Source organism: Pinus tabuliformis, chromosome 5_2 (genome assembly GCF_031772625.1).
Source record: "Pinus tabuliformis cultivar Carrire ecotype Pingquan chromosome 5_2, CPIR1, whole genome shotgun sequence".
NCBI lineage: Eukaryota > Viridiplantae > Streptophyta > Pinopsida > Pinales > Pinaceae > Pinus > Pinus tabuliformis.
In genome coordinates this window covers 941,951,988-941,959,995 of record NC_142306.1, presented here as the reverse complement: position 1 = coordinate 941,959,995, position 8,008 = coordinate 941,951,988, and positions in this window count along the sequence as shown.

The window sequence follows — 8,008 nt, the reverse complement described above, 5'->3', positions numbered from 1 at the left end:
CCTTATGTTCCCCCTTCTCCTTTGACTGCTTCTCATTATGAACTGTAAGTTTTTGTCCTGTAGTGTCATTTTTTCCATTATTCTCCAAACCCTCATTTCCTTTTTCTTTGACTTGTGGGTTGCTGCTGGGTTCTCTGACTTCTTCTTGTTTTTTCTCCTTGTTTTTCCCGTTGTTCTGCTTGAGCCTTTCGTATCCTGAAATTCTGACTCCTTCCTGCGCTGTTAGCTTCTGCTTCTGCATGACTATTTGTTTAAAAGAAGGGGTCCCAATGGACCCCTCGTTGACCATCTATAGGGTCAGATCTTGTCCCCTTCTGAGTAAAACCGCTAGCCTTGATCTATTCGCTTCCAGCTCTGCGTCTGTAACAGTGCACAGAAACCCTAACCTAGAGGCGCCATAACAAACTGCGAGATCGTCAGCCCATTGATTCAAACAGGTCCTCTCTGGCAGAGGAGGCACCTATTCAACATCCTGAACAACCCCATCATTTATCTTCATAAGGGTTATAAATTACTATAAATACCTTGTTACATTCTAACCTATCAAAGCCTAATCCATGTCAACTAACTTTAAACAAGAAGAAAAAAACCAAACCTCTCAAACGCAAGCATAAATTCTACATGTCTACGTAAACTCTAACTTTCACCTTCGATTTTCACAATATATTCATTTAAAAAAACATTCTTAGAGTGGTAATACCGCAAGCTTTCTTTAAACTTATTCTACCTTCTTTCTCAAAGGCCTTCATCATTGCTAAAAAAAAAACACGCAAAAGTGACACTCATGTGAACACGTTTGTATTGCACTTTATGTGGTGTTATGGGAAGGAACTTTCTTTAGCAAAGGTCTTCGTCATTGCTAAAAATGAAGATACAAAATAGTGCCCCATGTTAAGCTTGTGCATATTTCAAAATATGCGTAGCATATGCAACATTACACATCAAGGATCCCAGAAACATTGCCCAGTTATGGCAAGACATGTGCTAAAAGAAAAACCTTACCATAGACTAAAGAGACGTATTAAAACCATGCGGTGGATATCGTTCGAGAGGGATTTCATTATTTCTGCTGCATCTAACATAAAAACATAAAAATAAAGAGTTTGTTGGAAAATTTAATTCCAATCGTCTGTTAGGTGTCGAAACTGTCCCTCTTAGTGTCTTAGCTCAATTTTATTGAGTAGAGTTTAAGTTGAGTTTAAGTTGAGTCATTTCTTACTAATGTTTCTAATGTAATCTTATTTAACTGATTCGTAATACTAAGAAGAGAAATTCCTCTGCTCCATCGCTTTTTTCTCTTCAGTTTTTGTCATGGTATCGGAGCTTAGCCTAAATGAGACTCCTTGAGAGCAGAAGAAAAGAAGATAAGACAGTTTTCATAAGACTCCATGAGTGAGCAACAACGTGAGCGAAGAGAGAGAAGCAGGGAGAATAGGTGAGCCGACATAAGACTCTTTGAAAGAGTTGCAAAAGTTTGAAGAGACCTACTACGAAGAAGCAGAGAGAGAGCGTAAGACTCTTTGAGAGAGCAGCAGAAATTTGAAGAAGAATGAGAAGAAGCAGTAGGAGAACGGTCCAGTTCTTAAAAAGAAGGTCGAACTGCATCCATAGTGACACATTAGATAATTTAATTCACTTGCATTATTAATGCAGCCAACAGGTTCAAAGAAAGCGTTAGCATTACTAACCCTCAACGACACTGCAAGAGAATGTGTTAGTTTCCATCCTTATATGCTTCTCACCCTAACTCATGTTGTTTTCAATGCATAGAGCGTTAAGGTACCAAAATTTTGCAATGTAAAAGTTCCTTTGTAAAATTCTGCAACCACCATTCTATCTGAAAAGTCAAGAAAGTGTTTGTTGAAGATAACCTCGGGTATGGCTCCAAGATAGAGTGGTGGATCCTTGTAATGGGTCAAACACATGGTAGAAGGAAGATAAATGGTTAACGTAGAGGAACATGTAATGGAAATAAGAGAAGCACATGATAAGGGATGCATTTGGAACTATGACTATAAAATAGAACTTAAAAGGCCAAAGTGAAGAAAATATGAGTGTGGAACTGTTGGGCATGGAATCCCTCCCAAGGCATGTTTTGGGGCCCAAAGCCCAAGTTTTAACCCAATCTTGTTGTAAAGCTCCACGAATTGCGGGCGCGGAGTGTGAAAGTATAATAGAGTCACAGGGTTGTCCGCCCTAGTTTTGTAATGTAATGTCGGCTGGATAGACCTACCCATGGTTCGCGGACCATGGGATTGTATAAATAGAGTGAGGCTCTAAGTGTAAAAGAGAGATAAGAATAGAAAATAATAACAAATTTAAGTGATTGAGTCACAAGTGTAAAGTGTGTCTTTGGGTCATAAAGTAGGAGAAGGCTCTACAGCTAAGTGCGCAGACCCCTGCAGCTAAGTGCGCAGGGCGGAGTCAAGTCTGTAACCGAGGAAGGAATTAATAAAGAGAATTTTATCATCATTCCGTGTATTTGTTCTTGGGTTAATGCATGTTTGATATAATTTGCAAATATTGATCTGGATTTAAATAGGAATGCAGCAAATTACAGAGATAACCATAAACACAGAGATGTAGTGGAAATAATACTTCATTTCATTAATGTAAAATATTGAAATATGCTTACAAACAGAAATGGAAATAAACCAGTTAGCGCGATGGTAGCTTATCTCTGAGAAGAGATGTGGCAGCTACATGCCTCTGAACTGTGTTACAATGAGGCTCGAAGGCCTATTTATTATTGAGAAACAATGGAAAACCCTAAACATCAAAAACCTAACCCTACAAGATGAAACGCCAAACTGTGGGCCCCGTTTGAGTAAATTGGTACATCAAATTCCCAGGGTCATAACTTTGGCATATTATCTCCGTTTGAAGGGCATAATATCCCATTAGAAAGATCTATCCAAGAACTACAACTTTGGGAAGAGAAAAATTAGTTCATGGACCCATGTTTCTCCTAGTTTCCCCAAAAAATGTCGTTTAGGGCCTCAAAACGGCTCTCGAAGTTCAGGACCCGAAAAATTGCTAAAAATAGTAAGTTGTGCTACAATTAAGGAAACTTAAAACGCTGAGAGAAATAATGGTGGGGATCCAAGTGGACTTGGTAGGTGGCCACCAATATCCACCTAGATCATTCCTCTCCCCTTAGGAATCAATGGTCCCCATTATGTTGAGTTCCTCAATGAAATGAGGAAACTTCTGCTGAACTTGGTCTCTGGTGAGCCACTTGCCCTGGTGGAGGAGTTGGTTTGCTTTGACAACTCGATAGAGTTGGATATTCTGTTGGCGAGTGTGCTTGATCTGTGTGTCCATGATCAGATCAGTTGCAGCGTATTCCATGCAATCTAGATTTAATTCTTGGGGTGTGAGTTGTTCTACAATGTTGGATGTGTCTAGTAAGGGTGGAAAGTATGGCTGAAGGTGGTCCACATTGAACACTGGGTGCAGGCCAAGGAATGGGGGAATGTTTAGCTCAAATGCATTGCCTCCCACAACCTTGGTAATGGTGTAAGGACCATATCGTAGTGGTCTCAGTTTCCGATAGGCTCTGGTAAGGCGTTCCTTTTGCAAATGCAACTGGACTTTGTCGCCCACCTGAAACTTGTGTGGCACCCGATGTTGATCATGTTGCTGCTTGTACTTGGCATTTGAATTCTCCAGAATGTCATGGACTTGCTGGCGAATATGTTGGATGTGCTCAATGAAGCTGGTTGCCTTATTTGTTTCGGACTGGACATGAGCCAAATCTGTGTGAGTAGCTGCAAATGGCATGACCACATCAATGGGACATAGTGGCTAGAATCCCAAGCCCACTTGAAAAGGGTTGTGACTAGTCGAGCTATGAAGATCTCGATTGTAGCTGTGTTCAACATAGGGGAGACTCTCATCCTATGTGCGTGGATGCTTTGAGTTGTACATGCACAGAATGTGTACAATCATCCTGTTGACAACCTCTATCTGGCCATAAGTTTGAGGATGGAAGGCTATGGACTTAGTGAGTTTGGTGTCCAGCATCGACCAGAGACTGGATCAAAATGTACTGAGGAACCGACTGTCCCGATCTAAGATGATAGACTACGGGATCCCAAAGTGCACCCACACTCATTCAAAGAAGAGTTTAACAGTGGCTTCTGCTATGATATTCTTCTTGCAGGCTGCCATAATGGCCATCTTCAAGAACCTGTTGACGACCAAAAAAACATAGTCGTTTCCATGCTTAGTGGAAGGAAGGCCTGACATGTAATCCATGGAGATGGATTCCCAAGGTCGACTAGGGGTAGGCAGCGGGGTATAGAGGCCTTGCTTTTTGATGGTCGGTTTGGCAATGACGCAGGCAGTTCATGATCTGATGTACTTCCCGACATCTTGTCGAAGATTCGGCCAATAGAAATACTTTTGCAATATTGCCACTGTTTTCTCGACCCCGAAATGCCCAGCTGCCCGCCTATAGTGTGCTTCTCAAATCATCTTGGCACGCTCACTTGAAGGAACACAAAGGTGACCCAGGTGGCATAACAGGGCAACCTGGAGGTGAAAATCTGGAACGTCCCGACCCTCCAAGAGTGTCTAGTATGTGTTGTTGTATTCTGGGTCGCTTTTGTAGAGAAGTGGCCAATTAGAAGTCTCGTGCCCACAAGAGTTGAGTATGGTGGTTAACTCCATGATCGGTGGTTGACTGAGGCAATCTGCAACATTATTGGTGCTGCCCTTCTTATACATGATATTCAACTGAAACTGTTGTAGGTATGTAGACCACTGTTGCAGGAAATGTTTATATTAATTTGAACAAAGCTGTTAGTAAAAGTAATTTTTTTTGAGTTTCAAATTGACCATTTTGTAAGTAATATATCATCACACTTTTTATCATTTTTTAAGAAAGAATTTATGTTTATAATTGTTTAACTTTTTAATTTTTAGTTATTTTTTATTAAATTTTTTAATCAATTTTATCTGAAATTTTGTCGAGAAATATTAAAATTATATAATTTATGCTATTCAAATATTTTAAAACAAAAATTCAAAAAATGAAATTTATCTATACATTCCAAAACACATTTTTAATAAAGACAACGCAATTTTATTAAACATTATATTTCCCAAAAAGACAACTATACAATTATATTAAATTACAGATTTATATATATTTTTAAATCTTGTTCTTATCATTTTATATCTTTGTAAATACCGGAGAGAGAATCCAAGAGAGTTGCTTTCTGTTGGGGATTTTTCTGAGATAATCCCAAAAACAAACAATTCAAACACCACAGAGGCAATGCTATGTTTCCTCTGTCCAGGATCTTTGCACAGGGAAGCTATTTAAATTTTTTTTACTGAGAACAGAGAATTACACCACCATAAAAACATTTCTATTCATTAAAACAAAAGACTGATACAAACTTCATCCTCTTTGCTGAGAGGGATTCACAAAACAAACTCGGTCTCTTTCACTTCTTATTTTCCACTGCTGTGGATATTACAAAACAATTTCATGCTATTTCTTGGTTCTGCGATGGCAAACCAATACAATACATCCCTGTTCTATATGATTTCTCGCACTGCTGTGCGTTCAATACATACCACACAAAAAACCACGCGCGCAGGCACAACACACTGTTATATAAAAAAACATACATATGTATATGAAAAAACAATAAAATTTGTGTGTTGTAAACAAAATTAAGATCTACCTACTTCTATGAACAATCAATAAATTCATTAACTTCCTTCGGCGGTCAACGGAAAACCTTATACTCCACGCAATCCTTGATTTGATGCGGGCCCGTATGCAGCTTCAGGTGATCGACAGCGGAGGTTGATGAGGCGGATCGGACGGTGGACGGAGATATCGGAAACCATTACATGACTGAACAATAGCACACGAGAATGTCAGACTTGCTTACGTATGGGGAGAGCCACGCGTCTACACCATATTGTATCGGGCTCAAATATACGGAAAATACCTTTGCCGGAAAATGGTCCGAGAAATTTCAGGCGGGTTTGCTGAACGGTTTCTGGCGATGTACGTCTGTGTTGAAATTACATATTCAACACTCCCCTTTAATTTCAACTGCTGGGCATTCGGTCATACCCAGACACTTTCTCAAAAATTCAAAGCTTTTCTAATCCAAGGGCTTTGTCAAGATGTCTGCAACCTGTTCTTGAGTCCTGCAATGTTCTAAGACAATTTCTCCATTGTTCACCAATTCTCTGATGTAGTGAAACCTTGTATCAATGTGTTTCGTTCTCTTATGAAACACTGAATTCTTTGACAATGCTATAGCTGAGCTATTGTCACAATAAATCACTGTTGCTTTTTCCTGCTCTTGGCCTAAACTCCTCAACATTCTTCTCATCCACACTGCTTGACATGCTGCTGCTGTAGCTGCCACATATTCAGCCTCTGCTGTAGATAATGCTACAATGGACTGCTTCTTAGAAGCCCATGAAATGGCTCCTGAACCCATATTAAAGACATAACCGGAAGTGCTTTTCTGATCATCTACACTTCCAGCCCAATCACTATCAGTGTATCCAACCAAATCTGAATGTTCTGAGACATTATATCAAATTCCAAGCATTTTGGTACCTTTGACATACCTCAAAATTCTTTTTGTTGCCTGCCAATGTGCCTCCTTTGGCCTCTCCATGAATCTGGAAATTAAACTAACAGCAAACATAATGTCAGGCCTAGTTGCTGTTAAATACATAAGGCTGCCAACAATACTTTTGTACAAACTAGGATCAAAATCCTTGCTGCTGTCCTCTCTGCTGAGTTTTAATCCCATTACTATGGGAGTGATCGCTGCCTTGCATTCTTGCATGTTAAATCTGCCCAATACTTGATTTACATATCTAGCTTGTGAGATAAAAATTCCTTTTTCATTTTGATCTACTTCTATGCCTAAGAAGTATCTCAAGAAACCCATGTCAGTCATTTCAAATTCCTCTTTCATGACTGATTTAAAATTCTCAATGAGCTGATCATAATTACCTGTGAAAATAACATCATCAACATATAAGACAACAATCAAAATTTTACCATCTTTTTCTTTGATGGAGACGGTGGGTTCTGCTTCACATTTGTCAAATTCATTATCCAATAGATATGAATCTATCCTTCTGTACCATGCTCTTGGCGCTTGCTTCAGCCCGTAAAGAGCTTTCTTCAATTTGCACACTTTGTGCTCTTCACCTTTCTTCTCATAGCCTAGAGGCTGTTCAATGTAAACCTCTTCCTTTAACACTCCATTTAGGAATGCTGACTTCACGTCCATTTGGTAGACTTTCCATTTGTTTTGAGCTGCTATAGACAGCACTGCTCTCACGATTTCCATTCTTGCAACCGGTGCGAAAGTCTCCTCATAATCTCTCCCATACTGCTGCTTGTACCCTTTGGCAACCAGCCTTGCCTTGTGTCTTTCTATTTTACCTTCAGCATTGCTCTTGGTCTTGTAGACCCATTTCACTCCAATGACTTCTTTGCCTTTTGGTAGCTCAACCAAATCCCATGTTTTGTTTCTCTCTATGGCATTCATCTCCTCATCCATAGCTTCTATCCGTTTCTTATCTTTAATTGCATCTTCGAAATGAATAGGATCATCAACATGACAATACAAGGCAAATAAGGAATTCATTCCTTCATCATAAATATCACTTAGATTTCTAAATTTCTTACCTCTTTCATTTGGTGTGCAAGTGCTTGAAGATGCACTTGAATTTCCTCCTTGTGGTGTGCTTGGAGAAGCACTTTCATTTATCCTCAATGGTGTCCCTTGCTGTCCTTGTGTTGGCGCTACTGTTTGGGGATGCATTTCAGCCACCTCCTCGTCATCTTCATCATGAGACAAATAGTTTTTAACATTAACTGTCTTCTCTATGCTTCCATCCCAAGCTTCCTCTTCAATGAATTGAACATGTCTGCTGACAAAAAACTTCTTGGTGGATGGAATATACAACCTGTAAGCTTTGGATTCCTCACTGTATCCAATGAAAAGAC